This window comes from Labeo rohita, chromosome 1, assembly GCF_022985175.1.
Source record: "Labeo rohita strain BAU-BD-2019 chromosome 1, IGBB_LRoh.1.0, whole genome shotgun sequence".
NCBI lineage: Eukaryota > Metazoa > Chordata > Actinopteri > Cypriniformes > Cyprinidae > Labeo > Labeo rohita.
The window spans coordinates 47,668,786-47,695,308 of record NC_066869.1 but is presented as its reverse complement, the minus strand read 5'-3'; the positions used below and the strand labels follow the sequence as shown (position 1 = coordinate 47,695,308).

Here is a 26,523-nt window from a genome sequence, read left to right as displayed (position 1 = left end):
TTTATAAGCAATGTTATGTATGTCTAAAAACTAATTTAAAAATGTAAACGCTACAGCTTTTTATTTATTTAAGATCATGAGAAGCATTAATCAGTTTTGTTTAAACTTTTTAAAAAGCCATTTCAAGTTTGAAATGAATAGTGCTAACTAAAATACACAAGCAACAAAAATGGAAATATGGTCTGTTTTATCATGTCAAATGGTCATGTCACAACTCTACATGTCTTACATGTCTGTTTATAAAGTGCAGCACTCCACAAATCCATTTTTGTCCGAATAAAATGGTCAATAGCTTTGGTTTAAAGCAGCTTTACTGGTCAGCCGGTGTACTTGTCCTTCCAAAAGCTAACTTCTCACCCAACCCGTCTTCATCTTCCTCTGGCACACGCTGATTTAATGTGTTGTCAGTGGCACAATCTCAGACTCAATTTCTTAGACTCACTTCAGCGCTAAAGCCGACACATGGAGAATCTGGGACACGTTAATGTATGGAGGAGATGCCAGTCCTCTGGCTAATGACGGGGAAAAAAAACTCAAACGACCTCCGAGGTGGCACCGCAGTCATTATTAGCTGGCAAGAAAGTGATGAAAGCCCTGGGAGGTGTGACATCGCCTCCTCTTTTATCTGGGAGAGGATGATAAAGGAGGAAACAATCGAGAACTCAACTCACCTCTGCAGGGGGACAAAATAAAAAGGGCCGCGAGGGTCCGTCATGTAGTGCAGTGTAGATTGTAAAAAAAAGACAGTTTGCATAAGTTGATTAATGAAGTACGTGGCCACACTGTTCAAATGTGGCCTGAACACAGACCATAATTAGCATTGCATAACATCTTTGTTACCTGAAGTCAGGTAACACCTTACCTTTTAAGCACACTACATGCTTAAAGCGCACTTGGCTTGATTATTTGGTGCAAAACAGAGTTTGAATTCACCCGAACACCTTATATTGATTTCTTGGAAAAAATAAATAAGCACAAAACAAACAAACAAATGAGTATTTCTATACACTTATAGAAGGAAAAAAAATATTAAAAATAAAATGAAATTCAGACACTAAATGCAGACATAAGTGCCAAAATAAATAAATAATCAAATAAATAATATTCATTTAGCAAAAAATTAAAATTAATTACTTAGGAAGCAAAACTAAATAAATAAATAAATATTAATTTATTGAAAAATAAAAATTAATTAGTAAGGAAGTCAATAAAACAAATAAAATGGAAATAAGCAAAAAATAAATATCCATTTAGTGAAAAATTAAAATTAATCAGTAAGAAGGTCAATAAAACAAATATAATTTAAATAAATAAATAAATAAATATTCATTTCGTGACAAATTAAAAAATTAATTATTAAGGAAGTCAATAAAATGAATAAAATTGAAACAAATAAACAAATACATACATAAATATTTCTTTATACTTATACAAGGAAAAATATTAAAATAAAAATTCAGACACAGGTTGAATAAATAAACAAATAAATTATAGAAAAACAAACATCAATTAGTAAGGAAGTCAATAAAACAACTGAAATAAATAAATAAATAAATGTTCATTTAGCGAGAAATAAAAATTAATTAGTAAAGAAGTCAGTAAATCAAATAAATTGAAATAATAAATAAATAAATAAATATTTATTGAAAAATAAAAACGAATTAGTAAGGGAGTCAATAAAACAAATAAAATTAAAATAAATGCATACATATTTCTATATACTACACAAAATATATTTAAATGAAAATCATATTCAGGTACTGAATTCAGACATAGGTGTAACAAATAAATAAATAAACAATCAATCATTTAGAGAAAAACAAGCATTAGTTAGTAAGGAAGTCAATAAAATAAATAAAATCGCTGTGAATTTATACAGGAAATATATAACTAAAATTAAATTCATATTCAAATAAAAAACAAACAAATAAATAAATGAATACATTTCATATGGAGTTTATCGATGAAAAATAATAAAAAATCAGCCAAAAAATAAAAAAAATAAATAAATGTAGGCACCATTATAAAGCAATCAATGAATTAATCAATCATATTTAGGCACCATTATATGTCTCCTAAACTAAATTCATAAGATAGATCATAAGAAACATAGATTAGATCTATGTTTTATTATTATAATTATTTTTATTATTATTATGTTTAAATTAGTTTTGACTGATTTTTCTTTTTTAAGGAAATTCAAGATTTGAAATAAATTGTAATAATGCCAAAAATCAATTAATTTTAGCCAATTGATCTCTATATGTCTGTGAACCAATCTATTCAGATAAGTCTGTGCAGTGATAGTGCTCTTTTAAAAGACGCATTTCATTCACGTACCATTTTGATATTGGAGCAGCTGCTTGTCTTTGCTCCTTCCAGAGATTATTGGCCCCCGCTGCACATTTCCCATTAGAAAGCAAGTGATCAAAGATGGAAATACATGCAATTACAGCAGGCACAATAATTGAAGACGAATGCTGATGTTCTGCGGGGATTTCACAGTGAAATTGCTCTGGCAATCGGCACAGATGTTTTAATCAGGGCGCACTGGCCCATGAAACCCAACATGTCTTACACAGACAATCAAAAGGGTTTTTCCAGTCATAGATGGAGCGCGTCATTGGAATTATTGTTCCGACGGAGGCGCTTATTGTTTTCATTTTGCCCATTAAGAATGATTGAGGTGCAGGGTGTTATTAAAGCCTGGTTCTGTGCTCTGAGAGCCGCTTTTGAATTTATAACATGCCAGGACAAGACAAAAGCAACAGATTATTCAAACAAAATCAAAATGTTTTCATCGTGGTTAAGAGGTGTTAGGCACAACATAAAGTAAGGTGTAACACGCAGCCTCAAGTGGCTCATTGCGTTCAAGTAGACATCAATATTAAACAAATGCCTTTCTTACTCGCAAACAATTCCTCTGAGAAATAAAATAGATCATTAGCTGAACTGTAGGGTATTTAGGGCTGACAAGCAACACAACAGCTCTGACCATGGCTTATCCAACCATACACTTGTTTTTATCCAGTAAGGATGCATTAAATTGCTCAAAGTGACAGTAAAGACATTTATAATGTTACAAAAGATTTATATTTTAAATAAACGCTGTTCTTTTTAACTTTTCTATTCATCAAAGAATTCTGAAACACTAAATGTGCAACCATTTCCAAATAAATGAAGCAGCACAACTGTTTTTAACAATCATAAATATTCAAATCAGAATATTAGACTGATTTCTAAAGGATCATGTGACACTGAAGACTGCAGTAATGATGCTGAAAATTCAGCTTTGATCACAGGAATAAAATTACATTTTAACATATATTCACATAGAAAACAGCTACTTCAAATTGTAGTAATATTTCACATTTTTACAGTTTTTACTGTATTTTAGATTAAAGTAGATGAGTAAAGTTTGTAGACGAGCTTTGAAGTTGGCGTAAGAAAACCTTGTCTGAAAGTTCGAACTTTAAAAAAATGTTAAAGGTTGAATTTAATTGTTGATATTGAAGTTTGGGACAGAGTGGGAACACACACGTTTCTAGAATGAATCAGCATGTTACTAAACTGATTTAAGATGGTTTAGCCATGCTGCTAGCATGATTTAACATGAATTAGCATGTTGCTAGCATGATTTAACATGTTCCTTGCCTGTTGCTACCATGATTAGCAAGTTACTAGCATTCCTAGCATTTTACTACCATGTTGTTAGCATTTTTCTACCATGATTAACATGTTACTAACATGTTGCTGGCATGTTTATAACATGATTAGCAAGTTACTAGCATGATTCTAGTAACTTGCCAATCATGTTAAAAACATGCTAATCCTGCTAGAATCATGCTAGCAACATGCTATCATGCTAGTAACTTGCTAACCAAGTTAAAAACATGATATCAACATGTTAGTAGCACACGTGTTAGTAACATGCTAATCATGGTAGAAATATATCAACATGCTAATAAAATGTTAATCATGTTAGAAAAATGCTAACAACATGCTACTAACATTCTAATCATGCTAGAATCATGCTAGCAACATGCTAGTAATTTGTTAAACATGTTAAAAACATGCTAGCAACGTGTTAGTAATTTGCTAAACATGTTAAAAACATGCTAGCAACGTGTTAGTAATTTGCTAAACATGTTAAAAACATGCTAGCAACATGTGAGTAACATGCTAATCATGGTAGAAACATATCAACATGCTAATAAAATGTTAATCATGTTACAATCTAGAATCATGCCACATGCAAGAATCATGCTAACAACATGCTAGTGACATGCTAAGCATGCTATCAACATGCTAAACATGGTAGCAACATGCTAGTAACTTGCTAATCATGTTAAAAACATGTTAATCCTGTTAGAATCATGTTAGCAACATGCTAGTAACATGTTAATCATGCTAGCAACATGCTATCATGCTGGTAACTTGCTAACCAAGTTAAAAACATGATATCAACATGTTAGTAGCACACGTGTTAGTAACATGCTAGTCTCAGCCTCAGGCGTCACGCCCACGGAACGTTGGCTAAATGTCTGATGCATATGGTACACTTAACTGGAAACACTTCAGGAATGTCGAAGTCGTCATCTGATTGGTTGAATTTTATCGGATTTCCGGGGGACGCGAGTGTCGCGTTTATTTTCGGTCCGCCGGGAAACAAAGCGCAGACGTGTGATTGCAGAAGAAAAACTGTCGTGTTTACATGAGTGACAATGAGCATTTATCAAGATCAGCTAAACGTAGGATTCTCAAAAGTATGCGAGGTTCACGGCATAGACTCTTTAAGAGATGTCCAGGAGTTTTGTTTGAGGCACTTAGTGGAGACAAAAAGAGATATAATGCAGACGCTATTGTTGTTATACATGCACGAACAGATCAATGACTTACTGCTTGTTTTCTTGTCCTTCTTTGATTTTCTATGCTGACTGACTTGTTGCACGCCGGTCTGTTGTTGTGGGGACATTTCCACGCCCCGAAACGTGACGCTGAACGAAACAAACTGTGATTGGTTGTTTGACATGTCGGTCAAACGGCCTTATGGGCGGGCCTTGGCCAAAGAAAGCTGCTATGAATTCCAGACCTTCAGCCGTCAGTCTGAAGGTCTGGCTAGGCGAGACTAGTAACATGCTAATCATGGTAGAAATATATCAACATGCTAATAAAATGTTAATCCTGTTAGAAAAATGCTAACAACATGCTAGTAACATTTTAATCATGCTAGAATCATGCTAGCAACATGCTAGTAATTTGCTAAACATGTTAAAAACATGCTAGCAACGTGTTAGTAACATGCTAATCATGGTAGAAACATACCAACATGCTAATAAAATGTTAATCATGTTAAAATCTAGAATCATGCTACATGCAAGAAACATGCTAACAACATGCTAAGCATGCTAGCAACATGCTAAACACGGAAGCAACATGCTAGTGACTTGCTAATCATGTTAAAAACATGCTAACAACATGTTAGTAACATGCAAATCATACTAACGTTGCTAGCATGCTTAACATGTTAATAGCACGTTGATAGGATTTTTCTAGCATGATTACTAACATGTTGAAAGCATGATTGACATGTTGCTAGCATGATTAGCATGTTACTAGCATGTTGTTAACATGTTTCTAACATGATTAGCAAGTTACTACCATGTTTACTAGCATGATTCTAACATGATTATCATGTTTCTACCATGATTAACAAGTTACTAGCATGTTGCTAACATGATTCTAGCATGATTAACATCTTATTAACATGTTGCTAATACGTTTCTAACATGATTAGCAAGTTACTAGTATGTTGCGAGCATGATTCTAGCATGATTAGTATGTTACTAGCATGTTAACATGATTAGCATGTTACTAACATGTTGTTAGCATGATTTAGATAGCTTCACAGGAGACTTCGTCAAAGCGGCATTACGTCACGAAAGTGCGGACTTAGGGGCACCATTTGGGACAGGGCCATAGAAGAGAAGCTCGATTTCATCTCAAGGGATTCTGGGAGAAGGAGTTTTAATAGTCTTGGCTCATTTGAACATTCCGTCAATGCAAGTCTATGGGATTTGTGGTGGTTTTTTGCTAGTCTGGTTTATGAAATCCGTAAGCCGGATCAGTCTGAAAAGATATAGCACACCGAGTCAGACCAGTCTGAAGGTCTGACCTGTGTTTGGTGGTTGTAGCAAGAAATCTCTAGGGGGAGATAGTGTTTAAATTTTGGCTCAGAAGAATAATAATATGCTTAAATAGCAGATCAGTAAGTTGGCTTTCTCAAGCCAACTTAATAAATGCAGTCTTGGTGAGCGTTAGAGACTTTTTTCAAAACATTTTAAAAAATCTGTGTGTGATGTCATTTAAAGGCTTTAATAGTGCTTAGTGAAGGACAGGTGTCTGTCATAAACCTCTCGATTTATAAAACTCTCAGCCGCCTGAACTGCAGAATACAGCCGTCAGTTTTCAAAGTCGAGACTGATGACAGATTTCGACACAGCTCTGAAAGTAACTGTCTGCTTATTGAAGAAGTCTGCTTGAGTAGAAACATCCAAGCAGAGAAAATCGCGAAACCAAGCGGAGCAGCAGCAGTATATAATTAAACACTCCATTTCAGCTGACTTCTATTTTTAATTAGTAGTGTTTGCTAAGCCAAGCATCGCTACTACTATTGCTCAAACTGAAGGTTAGTGATCTGAACAAACCTCCCACACTGAGTATTATAATGTTGGGGTCAATTTGTCCTGCACTGTTTGTGCTACAGACATGAATGATTCCTTGAATCATGCAGCTTGATGAAGAGAGGCGTGCTAAAGCAATATACCGCAGGAGGTCATGCATTACGGGGATTTTACCACCGATAAATTGAAGGATATTCAGATCCACTCTGAGCTGAAACAACAAAACTTGTTGAACTGTACAGTATGCAACCATCTGACATTTATAATGTTACAGAAGATTTCTATTTCAAATAAATGCTGTTCTTTCGTCACGGTTTCCACTAAAAAAATTAAGCATAATTGTTTACCGAATCGATAATAATCAGAAATGTTTCTTGAGCAGCAAATCAGCATATTAGAATGATGGATCTGTGATACTCAAGAATGCTGAAAAGTAATGATGCTGAAAATTCAGCTTTGATCACAGAAATAAATTAATATTTTTTTTTTTACAATACATTCACATAGAAAACAGCTTTTTTAAATTGAAATAATATTTCATATTTTTTACTGTTTTACTGTATTTTTAATAAAATAAATGCAGCACTGGTGAGCAGAAGAGATGTCTTTCAAAAACATTAAAAAATCTTACCAGCTCAAAACTTTTAAACAATTTTAAACATTTATTTTTGCCTGTAATTTTATGTAACTCACTTTACTGTGGATGCAACAAGAAAATATACAAAGCCGTGTTTAATAGCTACTACAAAAAGTCAAGTATAACAAATGCGTTAGGTTAAGCTGGGGCTCTTAATTTTAATAATGGACAAGCAGTTCCTTATCTCCACAATACCCTGAGTATATTACGACCGTGTCATTCTGGCACATCTCCCAGAAGTGTCCTGGTTTGACATAGTGCATATTGGATGCTTTATTTATGAGCGTACTTTATAATATTCACATCTACATCTCAAATATGAACCAATTCATTCAGCCTTGTAGACCACTGTCTGTTCATTTTTCAATATAAAACTGATGCTACATCAGTTCTAGCTTGGACACAGGCATTATTCTTGACTTATTTAATCAAAATTAAGACACAAAACTGAATACAGAATGAAATGATATCATAACGCCACTCACAATGTGATGTGCACATAGTGAGGTCATGTGACAGCAATGAAGCATACAACATTTGAAGTGTTCATCACTGCACAATGCATAGAATACAATGAACTGAAGGCGCATTTGATTTTATTCTTCTCTAAACCAGTAGACGGGACAAAAACGTGCCACTTTCACCATGTACATGGAAATTTGCCCGATCCTTGACGCAATTGCATGCAGCAAGTTGATTTTGCACTAATTTTATGTAATATTTAATGTTCATGTATAATATTTATTTATTTACTTGATTTAATGTGAAATAACATCACTAGCATGATTTAACATGTTTTCTGTTTTATGTTTCTGGCATGTTGTTAACATGTTTCTACCACGATTAACATGTTACTAGTATGTTGCTAGCATGCTTATAACATGATTAGCAAGTTACTAGCATGTTACTAGCACACTGCTAGCATGATTAGCATGCTACTAGCACATTGTTAGCATGATTAGCATGCTGTAACATGTTTCTAACATGATTAACAAGTTACTAGCATGATTCTAGCATGATTAGCATGTTTCTAGCATGATTAACGTGGTACTAGCATGTTGTTTGCATGATTCAACCATGTTACTAGCATGTTACTAGCACATTGCTGACGCGATTAGCATGTTACTTGCATGTTGCTAGCATGTTTCAAACAAGATTAACAAGTTACCAGCATGTTGCTAGCATGATTCTAGCTCGATTAGCATGTTACTAGCATGTTGCTTGCATGATTTGAGCATGATTATCATGTTACTTGCATGTTGCTAGCATGTTTCAAACAAGATTAACAAGTTACCAGCATGTTGCTAGCATGATTCTAGCTTGATTAGCATGTTACTAGCATGTTGCTTGCATGATTTGAGCATGATTAGCATGTTACTAACATGTTTTTTATCATGTTTCTAACATGATTAGCAAGTTACCAGCATGTTGCTAGCATGATTCTAGCTTGATTAGCATGTTACTAGCATGTTGCTTGCATGATTCGAACATGATTAGCATGTTACTAGCATGTTTAGTATGGTATTAGCTATTAGCTTGCATGATTTGACCATGTTACTGGCATGTTACTAGCACATTGCTAACGTAAATAGCATGTTACTAGCATGTTTCTAGGGCTGCAACGATTAATCGCACGATGTCGTGAGGCGCGTTTAGTCAATGAAGCCGGTACTTTGATTAGTAGTAAAGCTCCATCACGTGCGTTCAGCTGGAGCGGCAAGTAATACACAGAGCCGTAAAGCACTGACAAGCTACGCCAAATCGCGCCCAAAATCGAATTCGATTTTGAGCGCGATTTTGGCGTAGCTTGTCAGTGATGTACGGCTCTGTGTATTACTTGCACGTTGACAGCACGTTGACAGCATGATTAACATTACTAGCATCTTGCTAACATGTTTCTAAGCATAATGCTAGCATGATTCTAACATAATTAGAATGGTACTAGCATGTTGCTTGCATGATTTGAGCATGATTTAACATAAATTTAGCATGCTGCTAGCATGATTTAACATGTTCCTAGCCTGTTGCTACCATATTACTAGCATGTTGCTAACATGTTTCTTACATGATTAGCAAGTTGCTAGCATGCTGCTAGCATGATTACCATGTATAATATTTATTTATTTACTTATTGTTTAAGTTAGAGATTTTGGGTGTAGCGTAAGAATCAATAAGAATATCAAATACACTTTTAGAAAAAGCTCTTCAAAGATGTTCAAGCTTGGTTCAGTGTAATTAAATCAACAGTTTTTAGATACATTTATTAAAAATACTTTTTGTTGTGGTTTATATAATTGTATATAATACCACTTTTATGATTTATTCTCTCACAAAATGTGTTGTGCCATCAATGTTTAATGTAAACATATTATTTTCTGCAATCATACACTGTAGGAATAGTGAAAAACACATTTTCTACCATAGGATAGTAACAGTACACCCAAAAATGCTGGTAACCCAGTTGAGAGTAGCTATTGACTACTATTAACATCATAAAAAAAAAAAAAATACAATGCAAGTCAATGGATACCAGCAACTTTTTGTTTACCAACATTCTTCAAAATATCCAATTTAGTCTTAAACAGAAAAAAGAAACTCATATGAGGGGGAATAAATGATGACAGAATTATCATTTTTGGGTGAACCTGCTTCAGTGTCAGCCTATAGCCCCGTTGTATCCAACCGTTTCATGTGCGACCTAAAAAAAGGCAGTATTCTATTCCGGACATCGCCACGAATACCTGCGACACCTTTGGCAGCGCTGCAGCACTCAACAGCTCTGTTGGGCTGAGTGTTGACATCAGCTGAACCAGGGTCAATCCATGATGGACTCGTCCCTGTCACACTGTCCTGCTCTGAAGGAAGTGGACTAATCACCGGAGCAGGGCTCAGGGCTTTGAGAGGAGAACAGTGGGAATTCACTAAAGCCCTATTTGGCTAAGACTAAATCTGTGGCTCTCCATCACTGCTGTCAGACAGCCTGGAGGATGCCCGTGTGACTAACCGCTCTCTGTGCACACCTGGAGCAGTGCCGATCGGCCTCATGGCCACGAGCGAGAAACGCTGACAAATGATCGCTGCGTTGTCTTTTGAAAGGGAACACTAGGCGGAACTGAGAGTTTGATATTTTCACATCAAGCGCTCTACTGTAACAGCATGGCTGTTCTACTCTTGCAAGGTTAGTTTAAATAAGAAGAAAACAACTGGAACCTAAATAGAAAGCACTGAACAGCATGGTGGCACGCTGAAAAAAAGGTGTTCATACTGCACAAATAAACAAAAAACCTAATATTTAGAGGATGTAAAACTTCCACTGTATGTCTGCAAAACTAATTAAAAATGATAAGAACTACTACCAGTTTTTAAGATTTACAGTTTTAAAGATGATGAGAAACAAAAATGATACTCTATAAAAAAAAACTGTCTAAACTTTTTTAAGTTTTGACATAATAAACTAAGGTTTTGACAGATTTTTTTTATTTTTTGTTTATTTCTAGCACATATCTTAAAAAAGGAAAACCATTTTCCATAAATGTTCATAAAATATGATGTAAGTCCACAAGTTTATTTATTTGTGTATTTTTTTGAATTATTATTACTATTTTTAACTAGGTTACTAAATATAATTTTATTATAAACAATAAATAAATAAATAAATAAATAAAAAAAACTCCAGAGGCCAAAATACTTATTAAGAAAATAATTTATTGCAAGTACAAATATATATTAAATTAACATTTTGACCATATTTCATAAATATAAAAAAACTGCTATATAAGTCCTCAAGTTTGTTTAATTTGTCTGTTTAAATTATTATTATTATTATTATTATTATTATTATTATTATTTATGTATTTATTTTTTAACTGGATTACTAAGTCTTAATTTCATTTATTTTATTTTATTTTATTTTATTGCATTGCACTGCAAACTTACAACCGAAAAATTTCAGGATTTATCAGTTATAAATTTGCAAAGACAAGGTTATCTGCTCTATTTTTTGGCACTGCTCTCTTATGCAACTTAACACACATTTAAGTCTTTTTGCTATATTTTCAATACAGTCTGAATACCCTAGTGCAGTCCCAAAGACTTTGCATTTTAAATGCATTATTATAAAAGACCAATTTAGTGTTTTAATATATGCAAGTCCAAAATATTTTCTTTGATTATCAACAGCATGTCACAGATGCACATTAACACTGCTTTGAGGACAAAAAGGAGCAACTGGCTCATAACATTTAAAATAACAATGTGCCTGAAAAGTCTCGTTTCATTTCTAGAAAGTGAGATTTAATTAAATTAATTTATTCAATGTACACTACACAGGAAACTTGAATCAAGTTGCTTTCTTGAAAGCATGTCTCAAATGTTAATACTTATATCATGAATGATGGTGCTGAAGTGGTGAAGCATTCATGAATAAGCGCTTCAGATGAAACAAAATAACGCAACAGGTTTGCAGTTTGCGTTCACCGCTCTTCACGCTAAACGCTTCAAAGACACATCTGTTACAATTTGATCACATTTGAAAAAAACAAAACAGCTTGCAGTGTTGCATTAGAAATGAGTTCTTTGCTCTTCCATTGCGGTCCACTTATTTTCATCTTTACACTGCAGGGAGTCATACAATGGTGTATTGATAATACAAATGTGGTTGTGAGAAAGTCCTTGGACGATGGTGTTATGTTATAACCAGCGGTTATTTTGCTGATGCATGACCTCACAGCCTGAAATCATATCAAGACCCTCCAAATGGTATCATTTCTAGCTCATTTTTCCTTCAAAATATGTGACCCTGGACCACACAACCAGTCTTAAGTAGCATGTATATTTGTAGCAATAGACCAAAATACATTGTGTGGGTCGAAATGACTGATTTTTCTTTTATGCCAAAAATAATTAGGATAGTAAAGATCATGTTGCATAACGACATTTCATAAATTTCCTACCGTAAATATATCAAAACGTAATTTCTGATTAGTAATATGCATTGCTAAGAACTTCATTTGGACAACTTTAAATGCGATTTTCTCAATATTTTGATTTTTTTCAGATTCCAGATTTTCAAATAGTTGTATCATAACAATAAGTTAATTTATTCATCTTTCAGATCTCAGTTTAACTGACACTTATGACTGGTTTTGTGGTCCAGGGTCACAGTACTTGAGTTTGACACATTACACGTTAAAGGTTTTCCTATCAGAAAACAAGCTAACAAGGTTTAAAAACCTTGAACTTTCATACTAAAATTTGTGCATTTCAAAACACAACTGCTGCTTGGCCATTTGTTTTTAACAGGTAAAAATAAACCACTGTCATGGGATGAATTTAAAAACGCATACTACTCTTCTTGCCATATTAAGTCAGAAATAATGAGCTGTAGGCCTATGGTAGTGTGCTATTCTGTACAAAGGTGTGTTTTTGAGAGACTTTTATTCTGACGTTTCTGTGCTCATTTCCTGTGTCCACCTGTAAAAAGCTGCTTTTGGTGAGTCTCAGCTTTTGTTTATGCTTTCTTTTGTGCTTAGTACCTTTAGAATGCATGTTGGTACTGCATTTGAGTCTTTGCAGTCACTTTTACCAGTGTTACAATTACAAAACCATGATGTTTTTGTTAGTTGGTAACAGCAGTTATTAAAAGGACATTGTTATTCCAGACAGTGTTTATCGGGCAAATATGCCTGTACAGGACTGCACACAACATTAGTCATCAATATTTTTGGTCCATTTTCCAAGAATGGACATCAACTCTTAGTAGATCTACTGTCTGGTGAAAACAGGCAGAGTTCTGGTTTTTCTTATTATTTTAAACAGTATTTAAAGCTAACATATGAATACAGTCCTCTCATCTTCATATTTGTGTAACTCAAGCAGATTATAATGTTAAATCATTCATCCACTGCAGATGCCAAATCATTAAAATGCTTTTAAATTAAACTGTAGACTACTTAATATTTGGGAACCTGGCAGAATTGAAGCCTGTAGATTTGCAGTTGCACACAATGGTTGTACGCAAAGACTATTAAAGGAAGTGTGTGAGTTTTTAAAGGTGCCACCTAGTGTGTGGAGGATGTAGTTGAAGTATAAATTGTCTTATGTATATCTTAATGGGTGACAATGTAATATATAATAAGTACACTGGACCTTCTTTTTACTATGTTCAGTCCACTAGTCCACTAACATTTGTAAACTGGATGTTTTATCTAATCCTTTTGTGTGTATTTTGTTGTGCGGTTGAAACTGGACAGTTTTACTGCATGTTTGCTTGAGACTGGTTTCATAGCATGAATGTTAAAACTGTAGCATTTTTAATGTTTTTGAGAAGGACTAGTTCATTTTTAATGTTCTGTTAGGTCAGAGATTGAGAGGCAGGGCCGGCGCTAGTTATAGGCAGAGCAGGCAATTGCCTCGGGCCTCCATAACCGCAACATCCCCTATACGCCAGTCCACCGGGCAAGACGGGCAGCAAAATACTAGCCTCATTGTTCATTGGCATTGTTGAATTGTCACCCACCTACAATTAAACCAATTAAAGTTGCCGTTTCAAAGCAGGTCCCACTTTCTGAATGTTTGCGTAACTAATGCATCCTTCAGGTGCTGAAGCAAAAGGCTAAATAGGCAAAGAAGTAGTTGCAAAGTTGTCATCAATTATTTTGGAGCGATTGCAATGTATTCTAAATCTAAACTTGTTCTGTCATTCAGAGTCATTTCTGGACAGATCATTCACCGCTTTATTATGAGTTTAAAAGAGTGTGAGCGCCGTTGACGTGCACAGATGCGACGCTTTGAATTTGTATGTAGAGTGAATGACATCGCGCTGGGAGCTGACTAGCAAAATAGCTTAAAAAAGTAAGCAAAAAAAAAAAAAAATGCATTCAAATTCAGAAAGCAAACACACTAAATCATTTTTTTAATGTTTCAGTAAAGTACCTCAGATCTAAATTGTGCTGATGATGATTACATTACTGCTCTAACACTTACTTTCAGAAAAAAAAATACTGCATAATAATAATAATAAAAATATCATGGCTATAATAACATCCTCAACAAACAAACAACAACAAAAAAAGAAATTACCTTTAAATAAATTTCTTAAGATAAAGTTTGATTAATATGTATAGTATGTATAGCTCATTTATTTGATCAAAAGTACAGGGAAAACACTTATTTAAAATATAAATCTTTTGTAGTAAAATTCAAAATTTTGCAACTCAGTGGGTCAGTTCTTTTCTTTTTCAAGAAATTAATACATTTATTCATAAAGATGTGTTAAATTGATGCTGAAAATTCAGCTATGACTCACAGAAATAGATATTTTAAAGTATGGTAAAAATAGAAAACCATTTTGTAATTGTTTTTGTAAAAATTATTATTATTATTATTATTATTATTATTTAAATGTTTACGTTTCACAATATTATAGTTCTTCCTGTATTTCTAATCAAATAAATGCAGACTTGATGATCATAAATGACTTTCAATAAAAATAGTCGTGTGTCCAAACTTTTTGACCAGTGCTGTGTAAGTAAAAATATACAAATTTGAAAATGAAATGCTGTGTAAATAAAAATGTTAGGAATCATATCTGTTTCAAGTGCTTTTTACTGGGGGTGGGGTCTAGGGCCTCCAAATGTCTAGAACTGGCCCTGCTGAGAAGAGTCTTTGTGGTTAGTTCTAGTTTATTTGCATAGTGATGGAAAGATAAAATAATTTTACTGCCTCGATCTTTCAGTATCATTCAGAATAAAGTATTTTTTTTTTTTCAAATCAGCTATAAAAGAGTTAAAATGTCAATAACCACATTACCTAAACATGTCAACATGCATGCATTTTCTTTCATATTCTGAATACATTAAATATGCTGTAAGTCCACAATTTATTGCTACATTTAATTCTATTGAAGTTTGTGATTTATGTAATTCAGCTACATTATTTAAATTGTACAAAACATGATTTGGATGAATGGACATCTTATTCTTGTTGTAGAAAGATTATATATATGTATTAGTTATGATACATTCTAATAAAATTATGTTCAACCAACAGTTAACAGTTTGTAACATAACCACATTTTTAAATAATTTAATTAAACATTTTAAGTTGCAAGCACTATTTTGTTGAGTTCAGTTGACATAATGTTGATCATTGCATTAACTTAATAATGTGTGTAATTTAAACTCAAATTTCTGCACTAATTGAATTTCTTTAAAAATTAAGTTGTAGTCACTTAATAAAATTATCTTGTTGATTTTGAAATTGGGTAGTGGATTTCTGCTTCCCATCATGATTTGCATAGGACTGGATAAGGAGAGTAAATGTTGAAATTAAGTGTTATGATTTTTTTAGTGAAAGGAAAGACCTGCTAGTGTTTAATGCTGTTATGTTTGACATTTAAAAAAACTTTCTTTTATGTTTACGTTTTTGTAGTTACCATTGTGCTGAAGAGTAGACCACACGGAGGTAAACACTACATTGACTCTATTAGCAATGACTGCACTAAATTCATTAAATATACTGAAAAAAGATAATAAAAATTTGGTTCAGGGCCACAAATCCATTTTTTTTTTTGAGTAATCAACTTAAAGTCAGAAACATTATTTAACATCACTAAATGTGTAAATAAATATGTTTACTTTTATGGTTAAATCAGGTGGAAATAGCTCTTCCTGCACTGTTTTATTGTGTCATGATGTTTCAATACAGTATTATAAGTGGTCATTGCTAGCATTGTTTATTATTTTCCTAGAGTCTGTGTGATGTTCCAATGCCAAAATATGTGCGGGAACCATGTCATCTTGGCTGGTTTTGTTGTCCGCCTGACAAAAGTAATAACTTTTTAAACAAGCCACACCATGTCTGTAGTTATTGTGCCAGAGAAGATGAGCAAACCGCCTTAGCGAGCAACCCTAATATTGTTGAATTCACTTTGTAAAGTGCAATAAAGAAATTGAACATGCAAAGCACAGTCTGGCCCTACAGTCGTGACCGGTGGCAAATGCAGTAATCATTTGAGCTAATGCATGCATTAATAACGCCGCATCTATGGACACTCTTGTGTCCCACCCAATCCTTGCTTTTCCCCGGCACTTTGGAGACAGTAATTGAGGAAGGCGCCTGGCCACGCTGCCTCCGGATCGCATTGCCTCCATTAGCCACACTGATGAAGTTTTTTTTCTTCATCGCCCAAATGAAGGAGAGCATTTTCATGCCACGAATCCAATGTCCTGTGGTGCGCTGTTTTAGACCGGCTTTCCTAATGGGAGACTATCAGTGTACTAGCTTACCTTCAGCAATCTGCATTCAGAACGGTGACTTGGCAATTTGCTCGCTGCTCACTCATGCTAATGAGCGCTCTGAAGAGACGCGGACGAACGGGGAAATTCAGTTCCCACAGCTTCCAGTGGTGTTGAATATGAATGCCGAGCCAAAGGTGGCGTCTTTGAAGAACAAGCTGTTGGCTCGCAGGCCGAGAATACTTGGCGGAACGGGCGAAGTTGTTGTGTTTGCGTCTTATTTGTTCTGACAGGGTGAAGGTCCAGTCTAGTTCACCGCAAAAAATGGCCTTAATCAGTATTTTGGTCTTGTTTTCCAGTAAAAACATCCATACGCCACTGGCATAGCATTCAACTTTTTAGCATTCATTTTACAATATTTTGTGAGGTTTATGCTTACACAGAAAAAAAAAAATGCCCCTGTGTGGTCGAAAAAAAAAAAACAACAACACTAATTCAAGAAACAGTACTTCCTCTGGAAACAAGTATTGTTACACATTTTTATAGCATTTAAAAAAATATATATTTAAAAAAAAGTTTTGAAGCAATTTATGCATGTTTAAATAATTTTACCATTTAAAAAAATGTCATTACTGTTTTTTCCCATATTAAATAAAAAAATAAAATAAAAATAATAATTGTAATTATTTATATCTCACAATTCTGGCTTGAACTTGAATTGCGAGAAAGTGAGAAATCTGAGTATATGACAGGAATTTCAGACTTTTTTCTGTATTTTATATATTGTTCCCCCTCTCCACCATGAAAAAAAAAAAAAAACAATTTAATTGTGAGTTTATATTTAACAACTGGTAATTTTCTTCTTAGAATCATAAGAAAAAAAAGAATTGTGAAAATGAAATTTTACAATTACATTTCTTTTTTTATCCTATGGCTGAAATAATGTTTTCATATTTACATTCTTATGTCTGTCTGCTCTGTTTTTAGTGATTGTTTTTTCTGTGTAAACATGCACTAGTCTTTTTTTCTATTTTTTATTTATTTTTATTTTTTGTTTTTTTCAGTGTCTCAAAACAAGAGCTGTGTTTTTGATATGCTGTTTAAATTGAATTTTTTTTTTTCTAGAAAAATTAAAAGGAAAAAATATTATCTTATAATACATATATTTTTCAAAAATTAGCTTCTCAATTTTAAAAATGTAACTTCTAAAACTTTCAGTTTATTGCTAACTTTTTTTTTTTTTTTTTTTTTTTTTAAGTAGAAGTAAGATATTTCCAGTAAAAGTGTAAGAATTAGCCATTAAAGCACTAAAAACCAGCATGTTTAGGATTATGATAATAAATTATTTGGATAAAAGGTTTGCAGGTTCAAGCAGAATTACGGATTGTATTTGTACAACTAAAGTAACTGGGATAAAAGCACAGACTTTTGAAGTTAACTTTGAATATCCAAAATATTACACAGAAACAGGGACATGAACTCCACCATGACAATCTATTCATTCTCAGAAGGTCACGCTTTAGTTAAAGAAAAAAATTTGACATCTTAGTTGTTTTTCTTAGTCACAGAGGGCGCATATCCCAGAATGCAGCAGTGCAGAAGTTAAAGTTACGAGACTCTCAGCGGTATTCATTACTGTGGCCAGCCGTTGGGACACGCTTCCCATGTGCTCAGCCATCTGCAAATTCCCATGGCTACTTGATGACAGAAGTCTCAAAAATCCTCACAATATTAGCACACAATCCCACATGGATTTTTAACTTTACACTTGCATTGCTTTTCACTGGTTGTCGTAGTTAGATTAGACTTCTTTTGCTCAACAGATGTCTTGTAATACCATGACCGCAAAAAAAGGATTTGAAAACATTAACCACACTTATACATGTGTAAATGTCATTGCATTTGAAAAATAAATATCAAATAAAGTGTCATTTAAAATTTAAAAAGTTTTCATCACGTTTTTTTTAAGAGGATTTACCTCTTATTGTGACATTAAAATAAAATAAAATAAAATTTAAAAAATTATTATTATTATTGTTATTATAAAGATTAGTGGAGTACATTTTAACAGAAAATACTATTTTAGTTTTCATGTTTAATTTAATGTGTTACTTGCCATTTCTTTGTAATTATTTGTGAAATTTACAAGCAATTTATTAATGAATTGCAATATTTTGTTTTCTGTGATATATTGTGATGAATGAATATATTGTGAAAAACACAGAAATTGAGAGAGTGCATCTAAAAATAATAAAATAATTTATAATAAAACTATTTTAGAAAAGAAATTTCAGAAAGGTTTGAGTACATTTTAACAGAAAATACTATTTTAGTTTTTCTACTTAAAATATCATGTCTAATTCAGTGTGTTACTCGCTATTTCTTTGTATTTATTTGTAAAATTTACAAGCAATTTAGAGTGAATTACAATATTGTTTTTTGCTATATATTGTGATAAATTAATATATTGTGAGAAAATACAGGAATTGGCGGAGTGCATCTAAAAATAAAATAAAATAAAATAATAAAATAAAATAAAATGACCTCAAGACATTGTTCAGATGTTTTATTTCAAGACATTTATGTATAATTATAATAATAATAATAATAATAATAATAATAAATTAATTTAAAAAATGGTTTGGCATCCATTTTAAGGTATAACAGAAGGAAATTCAGTCAATAATAGGGCAAATTTATAAATAATAATAAAAAAAGTTTTTAAGTATGTGTTGTAAATTTAATTAAATAAAACAACAACAACAACAAAATAAACAAGGGATTTGGACACTTTAGTCACATTTATAGATGTGTGAATGTCATTGCATTAGAAAGCATAAAACTATCAAGCTAAAATCTTAAACCTAAAAGTAGATTAAACAGAATTAGAGTCTAATCTAATAGTTGTGTTGCACCAAACTTTAAACGTTGTTTAAAAATAAACAGACTAACACTTAAACCATCATTTTGATCCTGGTTTTAATTACATTTAAAATACATTAACTTCTAAACGAATCTTAATTACATTGCTCAGCTACTTTAAACTTTGATTTAAATCTCAATTAGGGATTAACGTTAAATTTACACCTAAAGATTTTTAAATGTAATTAAAACCAGGATCAAAATGATGGTTTAAGCATTAGTCTGTTTTTGTTTTCTAAATTTAAATGAAAGTTTAAAGTAATAGAGCAGCATACTTAAGATTTATGTGAAAGTTAGTCTATTTTAAATGGTACAAACAAATCACTTGCAATTACAATTAACCAGAGATTAAGACTTTAATCACAGATTAGAATTCGAATCACTGATTTGTTAATCTATATTTTTAATTAAGTTGTGCAATACAGGTTGAATTAAAAATAAGCTTAGATCAACAAATCCTTGATTATTTCTTAACTTCACTTGATTTAATCATTGCTGCAACCGACCCTAAGTGTCATTTAAAGAAAGAAAACACTTTTCAAGGCAAGTATTTTGGACATTGTGTGTCGCAAATGAATATTATACACTTTTAACTGATTATTAATTTAACAAACATTTTACAAAAATGATTTGGACACTTGCATTTGAAAACAGAATATTTAAAGAAGGAAAACACCTTTCCAGTTGCCAAGATGAGTCTTGCATCAGTGTTCTCAAGTGAAATGGCAGTGATGCTTGATTCGTTCGCAGCTGTGAAGATGATGCTTTTGTCCGTTTGGACTGAAGGCTCATTCATCAGCGCGGATCACCTGAGCCTCCAGAGCCGGATACAGTCTGTGTGGTTTCTGCTCTGGCAAAGACGGATGAGTTTCGGAAAGCTGAACCTCAGCTAATTCTATGACTAATCAACGCGTCGGCCTGCCCAGACCAGTGTTTTCACACCAGCCGCAATCGCGCAGTCAATAACCAGTCGCTCTAAATGAATCACCTTCACCGCCATTGATCTGCTGTCACATTCTCTTACACAAATCGGTAGTTGCGAGTATCTGCATGTCAGTGTTTGCAAGATAGTGTTTTGCAACAAAAACTTGTTATTGTTGGCTATTTGTTAAGCATCTGTGTAGCTTACATTGCAATAGTTTGGAGCATATCCAGCCCGAATTATGGGGGTGAAACGATTTTTGCGTTGTCAGAATGAATTGATTTCACGGAACAATAAAAAAAACAAAAATGCTTTAACAGTTTCAAGGGTGGCAGTCATTTACTGTGAATCAAGCAGTTCTGAATCACATGCATGTAAATAAAACACAGAGCCGAATATCACTCTGAAACCGGCCTTGCATGTTTTTATTGTATTTTTTTATTTGCTAGATGGTTGTGGAAATTATAGATATTTAAAGTCTAAATAAAATTAGAAATGTATAATGAAATAAAATGGTTAATTTGACATTTTTTTACAGTATTATTATGATATATTTCTTATTTTGTTTTAATATTTTTTATTTCATAATACCACAATTTCAATATTATAATCAATAATCACAAAATCGTGGCAATTATTATTTTATAGACATACTGCATTGGTCAAAAACAGCGGGAATGTGACCTATGAAAACTTAGTTTTAACCTAAGTATTTATTTAAAAAAATGTGTATATAAATGTATATATAAAAATATAAATAAAACATTACGTAACACAATTATGAACACCCCAAAATTTTATTTTATTTTATTTTATTTTATTTTATTTTATTTTATTCTATTTTTGATGCACTCTCCCAATTCCTGTATTTTTTAAATCACAATATATATATAGTTTTTTAAAACTCACAGGCCTAAAAAGATTGCACACTCAAAAAAAAAAAAAAAAAGCATAAAGATTTTTATTTTATTTTATTTTATTTTATTTTATTTTATTTTTAGATGCACTTTCTTAATTCCTGTATTTTTTTATATCACAATATATCATATGAAAAACAAAATATTGCAGTTCACTCTGAAATTTCTTGCAAATTTCACAATCAAATATGAATAAATAGCAAGTAACACATTGAATTAAACATGACATTTTTGAAGTAGAAAAACAAAAAATAGAATTTTCTGTTAAAATGTACTCAAACTTGAGTTTCTGAAAACTTGTATTTCTAAAATAGTCACTGAAAGAAGATATATATAAATAAAACATAAAACATAATTATGAACACCCCATTTTTTTTTTACATCTCACAGGCCTAAAATAATTTTTATTTTATTTTATTTTTGTTCTAGATGAACTCCAAATTACTCTATTTCTTATATAACAATATATCAGAGAAAAACAAAATATTGCAATTCACACTGAAATTTCACAAATACATACTTACTAAGAAATAGCAAGTACCACACTGAATTAAACATTAAGAAAAACTAAAATAGTATTTTCTGGTAAAATGTACTCCACTAATCTTAATAATAATAATAATAATAATAATAATAATAATAATAATAACTTTGAAAAGAATCTTTTTTCCCCTTCACAGTGTATTTGCGATTCATCTGCAGCAGATTCTGTGAGCAAATATGTTGTAAAAAGTTTTGCTGGTTAATCCAAAGGGACACTCTCAAGGTCTCTTTTACATTTTCTGCGTGATATTACGATGTCTCCTGACTGGCGAGTGTTTAATCATAAGCAGTAATAGCAGACTCCATTATCTTAAATGATGATATGCCGCAGTCGTACATGATTAACGGCCAGTGTTGAAATAAACAAACATAAGGCCGAGGCTGTGGCTGAGCTGTAATTTGCATGCCGTAGGTCTCGTCTCGGCATTAGCAATGAACCGTCTTTCTGAATTACACTGTGCGTTTGCTCAGATCACTTGTATTTCTGAATACAAACAATCCCATCCCTCTCAGCTCTATAATTGAGAACAGGCACAACGTCTTACACTCCATCTCTCTAACAAAGGCCTGTGGTGTTGAACTCATGCAGTGCTTTCCTGACACTTTTTTTTTTTCTTAACGGAATGCTTTTAGTATCTTACGTAACTGGAAATGAAACTAGAATTTTTCAAGAAAATGTTTGCCTAAAGTCACAACGTTCCCAGTATTTTATGTTTTTTGCGGTTACTATAGTGCTCTGCACAGTGTTATTTTAGTATTATTTATATACTATTGTATATTAAATTTATTTATTCATTTATTAAATTGATTATGTTATTATTATGTTATTATTATTTTATTAGGTTTTATATGTCAATTTTCAGTCTTTACTGTATTTTTTTTATTTAATTACTTATTTATTTGAAATGTTATTCTTTGCTTTTTTTTGTGTCAAGTTTTAGGCCCATTTTACCTTTTTTTATTATTACTTCTTTTTTTATTATTATTATTATTTCCAATCTTTATAATTATAGTGCTTCTACTTAATTTTTCAAGGTTACTTCTCAAATTGATCTAATATTTTTATTTCAATATTTATATTTCAGGTTATTATAATTAACTAAAACTGCCTGCAATTAAATAAGCAATAACTGAAACTATATATATATATATATATATAAAAAAAAAAAAAACTTTTTTCCCAGCTTTAGTTCAATATTTAGTCCAGCATTCAATTAACAGATTGTTAATTGAACATATTTACAGTAAATAAACAAGTAAATTATAGATATAAAATATATTTTAAATGTTTTTTATATTGAGATTTATTTTATATATTATACATTCTATATAATGTTTTAATTGTATTTAATATTTTAATAATAAGATTATTGTAATCAATCATTTAATATATTATTTAATATTTAATATATGATTAAAAATATATTATAATATATTTATTATTTAATATATTATTTAAAATTATTTAATATATATATATATATATATATATATATATAGTATATGTCATCAAAAAGTGATTATAAATAAATAAATAAATAAATACATTTCAGCTAGTAGTCAAAGCAACATTTGTCATTTTATTTATTTCATGTTTAAATTTATTTAATATTTTAATAGGTTTATTGTAATTATTTAATAATATAATATATTATAATATAATATAATATAATATAATATAATATTTAATCTGTGCGCATGTGAATAAATCATTAATAATACATTTAATAGTAATTTCGTCTTTCATTAGACTTTAATTTTGTCATGTCATATTTTCATCTATTTCAGTTATATTTTAGTCATGGTTACTAAAAACACTAAAAAGTTACATTTTAAAATTAAATAAACATTAACAGAAGCAAAACAAAATCCAACAAACAAAAACCAAAACAATTTCAATAAATAAATAAATAAATCAGTGATATATTAATAATTTCTATAAAATAAGTTGTAAAGTGTTTCCAATAGTTTTAATTCTAATAGTTTATGTTTCTTGAGTGTTTTGGGTGGTTGTGTATCTCATCATCAAAACTTTCCCAGTTTTTTTTTGTGAGTTTGTTAATGTGTTGCTAAATAAATAGCTAAAGCTCTAAGCCCTTTCGTCCTTGAACCCCTGTTCAACCGCACGGACTGTAAACTTTGACAAACAGCTTGAATGACAACTCTAGAGAACAATCGACTCTTTCTTTATGCCGATATGCCTCATGTGTTTTTGCCACCAATAAAAGGCTCCGTCAGCGCTGCTCACCGGTGCAGGGAAATGCCAGTGTGAGCGAGGGCTTTTAACCATATGGATGCATGTTAAGGAAGCCCTCAGAAGACCTCGACCCGGCCGCTCGCCCCTTTTTTCTGTGCATGAGTTTTCCATGCCAAAAAAACGAACAACAGCTTCACTTCCAATCTCCAAAGTCCACTGGCACTTTCCACAAATAGGCTTTAAAATAGGCCAGAACGGACAATGAAGTTAATCTCTAAATGCTCTTTTTGTGTTCCCACAAATGACCAGTGGAAGGAGGTGCTTTACCCTCAGACACTGTGGCTGACAGTTTTTTTTTTTTTAAATGCATTTTACTTATTTATTTGTTTTGCAATTTATGTAATCCTTTAACCGTCAAGTTTGCTTATTAATTTAATTTAATTTAATTTTTTTTTTTTTTTGCAGCAATAAACACTAAATAAGTAATTACATATTTTCTTTACTTTTTTTTTTTTTTTTTTTTTTTTTTTTTTTTTTTTTTTTTAATTTAATTTAATTTAATTTAATTTAATTTAATTTAATTTAATTTAATTTAATTTAATTTAATTTAATTTAATTATTTTACTTTATTTTATTTTATTCTTTGCAGCTTTAAAATAAATGAATTAAAAAAAAACATTTTTGTTTGTTTTACAATTTATGAAATTTTATTTAATTTAATTAAATTTTTGCAGCATTAAACACGAAATACATATTTTTTAAAAATGTTTTGCAATTTACATATCCCTTTAACCATCAGATTTGATTATTGAGATTTATTTTATTTTATTTTATATTTTTATTTTATTTTTGAGATTTTTTATTTTTATTTTGCAGCATTAAACATTAGATAAATAATTGTCTTTTTTTTTAGCTTTTTACATTTTTTTGTTTTGCAATTTATGTAACCCTTTAACCATCAAGTTTAATTAAATTTAAATATATATTTTTTTTTTGCAGCATTAAACATTTTCATTTGCTTTGCAATTTATGTAAATTCTACCTTCTGATTATTGAGATTATTTTATTTTATTGTTTTATTTTATTTTTATTTTAGACTTTATTATTTTTTTATTTAGTAGCATTAAACGTTAAATAAATAATTAGATCTTGCTTGTTTATTGCTTGTTTTGCAATTTATGTAATCCTTTAACCATCAAGTAATTTAATTTTATTTAATTTTATTTTGTTTTTTTATATATATATATATATATATATATATATATATATTTATATATATCACTATGCATTATATTTAATGTAAATGTTTATTATTTAATACTTAAATTAAATAAACAATTAAAATATATTTTAAATATTTGTTTATATTTAAATATTTTAAATATATTTTTATTTCATATTTTATTTATTTATTTATTTATTTATTTATTATTATTATTATTATTATTATTATTTTTATATCTAACAATATCGTTCACAATAGGAGAGTAAACAGTGTTCTTTTGATTCCATGTCTATTTTAACACTCACTCAGACACTTTTAGTAGTTTTGGTCGAATCGCCCTGAACATTAATTAAAGGTCACAATGCACTAGCCAGTCTTTGCGATACATATCATGGTGTGGCAATTCATTGGAGCGGGAGGTTTCGATGAGCCCGCGGCCACTGTCGCCGATGATGCATACTGGTCATTAAAACAGAGCCACCTTTTGGAAAGCTTTATGTCTCCATTAAGGGAAGTGTGGAGTTCTTTTATGTGGTGTGGACAGGCTGTAAAGCACGGAAAACACACAGCGTAGTCTGCTTACAAAGACCCGGCGAGAGCCGAGAGGCCCGTAACTCTCTTACAGTGATGGAAAAACAGCATTTTATTTCTTGGAATAATGCTAATTTTACATCTGTCCTTTTGTACAGATTCTGAGGCTTTCAAAGCACCCAGATGAGAACTTTATGACTCGGATATTGCTCTTTCATACGTCAGGACGCTTAAACGAGGTCCATTTTATATCAACCTTGTCTCTGATTCTTAGAAGAAGTCAAAATAGACACAAATGAGTCAGAGATATAACAGTATAGAAAAAGAATGTGGATGAGCTGAAATATTAGAGTTCATTTCAAGATCTATGACTTTTGATTGCAGGTATTTCGGCAAATTTAAGGAGAACAGCTTCAATACCATTGCCGTCTATGAAAAACAATCGAGATATTTTGATTTTTCTTTTCCTCCAGGCTAGCTTCTGTCTTTCTTTCAAGCATATAATGTAAGCCAGAAATAATGTTCCTTCTGAAAGATTGGCAGAATTCATTTCTTAAAATGATTCCTTTTTCTGAGTGCCTGCTTCCCGGATGGTCACTTGTAATTTCTGTCAAATGCCAGTCAGGAAAGCTTGGGTTGTGGATTGGTGGTAAACAGATGTCATTTCAGGGCTCCACTCTACAGCTAATTTCATACGGACAATTTTTTCC

At 31.5% G+C, this 26,523-nt stretch overlaps 1 long non-coding RNA gene across 1 annotated transcript in view; it reads left to right on the top strand.

Annotated features, from left to right (window-relative positions):
• Positions 1-12,741: 12,741 nt before the first annotated feature.
• Positions 12,742-26,523, top strand: part of LOC127172067 (uncharacterized) — a 105,322-nt gene continuing 91,540 nt past the window's right edge. Inside the window, exon 1 of the long non-coding RNA XR_007828583.1 lies at positions 12,742-12,811. This is a non-coding gene — a long non-coding RNA (uncharacterized LOC127172067). The remainder of the gene's footprint in view (positions 12,812-26,523) is intronic.